The 2770-nt window shown below is 56.0% G+C and overlaps 1 protein-coding gene across 1 annotated transcript in view; it reads right to left on the bottom strand.

Annotated features, from left to right (window-relative positions):
- LOC115274477 (nuclear pore membrane glycoprotein 210-like) overlaps positions 1-2770 on the bottom strand; it is a 14883-nt gene that overhangs the window by 7908 nt on the left and 4205 nt on the right. The window lies entirely within an intron of this gene.

Below are 2770 nucleotides of genomic sequence, written 5' to 3'. Positions count from 1 at the left end.
GCTGAGCGGCCTCGTTTCAGAAGGCCCCACAAAGGACAGAGCTGGGGCTCGAACCAGGTCCGACTCCTAATCCCAGTTCCTCCACCAGGCTACGCCCCCCCCTCCCCACGCATGGCCCCGGGCGTGTTGAGCAGGCCTGTGAGGAGGCCAAGTTGCAACAGTCCCCCACACCTGCATACAGCCTTCTGCCCCTAGATGCCCTGGAAGCCCTGCACAGGCCATCCTTCCTCCAACATCTGCTGCTTCTCTCTCCTCCTCTGAGCTGCTCTGCCTGCCCCTGGGGCAGTAGTTCTCAACCTTTAGAACTGTCTGGTGGTCTCCTTAAAACAGGTTGATGGTGGGCAGCCTGGGTGGCTCAGTGGGGTAAGCGTGCGACTTCAGCTCAGGTCATGATCTCACAGCTCGTGGGTTGGAGCCCCTCGTCAGGGTCTGTGCTGACAGTTCGAAGCCTGGAGCTTGCTTTGGATTCTGTGTCTCCCTCTCTCTCTGCCCCTCCCCCACTCGTACTCTGTCTCTCTCTACAAACAGACTACAGGGAGGAGACAGCAGGATGGCACCTGGAAAGGCCTGTTTACCGCAGATGCAGTGAATGTCACCCTCCTTCCTCACTGGCACCAGAGCACTGGAAGGTATGTGCCTTGCTCTGACCAACTTCTATAAAGTCTGTGATCAGTGACTGGCATCCCCATCACACGGCCAGCGCAGTGGCCTACATCTCCCCTGCCATCCGGCTTTCATGGGTACAAGAATTTATCACAAACCCCAACACCTGTGTCTCGCCGCCAGCTGCCAGGGGACATCGCCAGCAGCTCCCGCCACATGGCAGCAATGCTCTCCTTCCAGGGGCACTAGAGTCTCCGTGTGAGCACTCAGCCGCCCCACACATCAAATCCAGGAACAGCTGGCTCGCACCACACCCTACCTGTTAGTTGGAAAGCTGAGGACTGAATTATGAGCATGGAAGATGTCTCCAGAGTTGTGGAAGTGGACGGTGAAGGTCACAGTCATTCCCAAAGGCAGGGCTGCCAGAGCCTCCTTGTTCTGGGTATGCAGGGCTGGGCTCATGGAGAGCCTCGAGTAAGACACAAGGAGACACCTGAAGACAGCGAGCGGTGTGGGGGTGACTGCCCTGGAGACCAGCCTCCCAAGGAGGAGTCACCTGCCCCCCCCAGGGGTGCCTGCCTTAGCAGCGATCGGGCCTTGAACAACTCAGGGGTCACGGTCTCCTGAATGTCCCCGGGAACGACGAGAACCCCACCTTCCCACAGCGGGCTAGACTTACTAAAAACAAGCCGCCCCTATCTACAAGAATCAAAACCCATGACTTTGAAAAATTAGATTATTCACATTTGCCAAAAACATCCCTGGGTTTTCCATCTTCAGATTTCCTTTGAAATCCTGGTTCTTGGGGTGCTTAAAGTGGAAGGCATGCCCATTTGGACTTCAGAGCAAGTGTCAGCCAGGGGCCACCGTGTGCTGGCACGTGCTCCAGGGAAAGGGTTATGGAGCCCAGAAACCGGTGCTCCAGAGAGTGGCCTTGGCCCTCCAAGCCTGGAAAGCATCTATCCTGGACGGAAAGCCCCTGTGCTCAAGAGACCCAATCTCTTGGATAAAGGTCAGTGGGGGCAGGGACTGGTACACAGCTGGCACTCGGGACTCATTTGCTGTAGTAGGACGAGCAGCGAGTCGCTTTCACTTACTCAAACACTAGGGTGAAGGTTCCCTGCCAGGCAGTAATTACGGAAACAAGAAGACGTTAATTAAGGACACTGATCTGTGACCCTGACAAACTCTCGAACATAAAGTCACGGATCCTGTCTGTCACCCAGGCTGCAGGAAGTGGCTGTGATGAGACGGTAGAGGGAAATTTGGGGACCCGACCCACGGACGCCAGAGCACAGAGTCCTCATCACCATGGAACACGGGAGGGGAGAGGGACCAGAGGACACCACCCAGCTGACCAGGCTAAGGGCTTGGGCCTGGACTCTGACTCTCCACCACTGAGAGTGACTCGCTCAGCGTGTCACCTCCATGATGAGTCCCGGGGTCCTTGCCTGTCCACGCTGCTATGTGTGTAATGCAACCATGCAGCCACCGCACACAGGCACCTACCATGTTCCAGGTATAGGCTGCCCAGTCAGGTCACCGGGGTGCCAGTCCCAGCAATTCATAGGCCTCGCTGGGCCTCAGTTTCCCCATGTATGAAATGAGGCCACTGTGATCAATAATCTCCAAGCATCTCCAGCTCTGGCATCTAGAAGATTCTATAACTGTCCATCTAGGACCTCTGCCCCCAAGTTAGTCTTCAATAATTTCTCACCTACAATTTCTCTGCTGGGAGGTGAATGGGTCTATTTTATACCTGAGAGGGGGAATTTTTTACCTCAATATACTGCTTTTATTACTCCAAAAAGGAAGAAAACTTGATGCTACCTTTACAGCAAAGAGGATGGTCTGGTTGGCCCCAAAAGGCTCTCGGGCAGTCACTTCGACGGTGGACGTCCCAGTCATGGGCCCTGACGTCAGGGAGACTTTCTCGTCAACATGCACAACAGGAACCTTCTCCAGCCCACGCAGGTCGCTCAGAGAGGCCGCTCCATCCCTTTGGGAAACAAACAGACTCGGCCATTCAGAGTGCGGGAGTGGATTGCGGCGAGGGGCCCGGCTCCCCTGCCCTGAGGTCCAGCCATCTGGGCTCCCCGATGGCTCCTGGGAGAAGAAAAAGGACTGAGCTTCGCCCCACTGTGCAGTAGGACCCGGTGCGCTGCTC

Source organism: Suricata suricatta, chromosome 12, assembly GCF_006229205.1.
Source record: "Suricata suricatta isolate VVHF042 chromosome 12, meerkat_22Aug2017_6uvM2_HiC, whole genome shotgun sequence".
Classification (NCBI taxonomy): Eukaryota; Metazoa; Chordata; class Mammalia; order Carnivora; family Herpestidae; genus Suricata; species Suricata suricatta.
The sequence above is the reverse complement of the archived record's forward strand: the minus strand, read 5'-3'. Positions and strand labels throughout refer to the sequence as shown.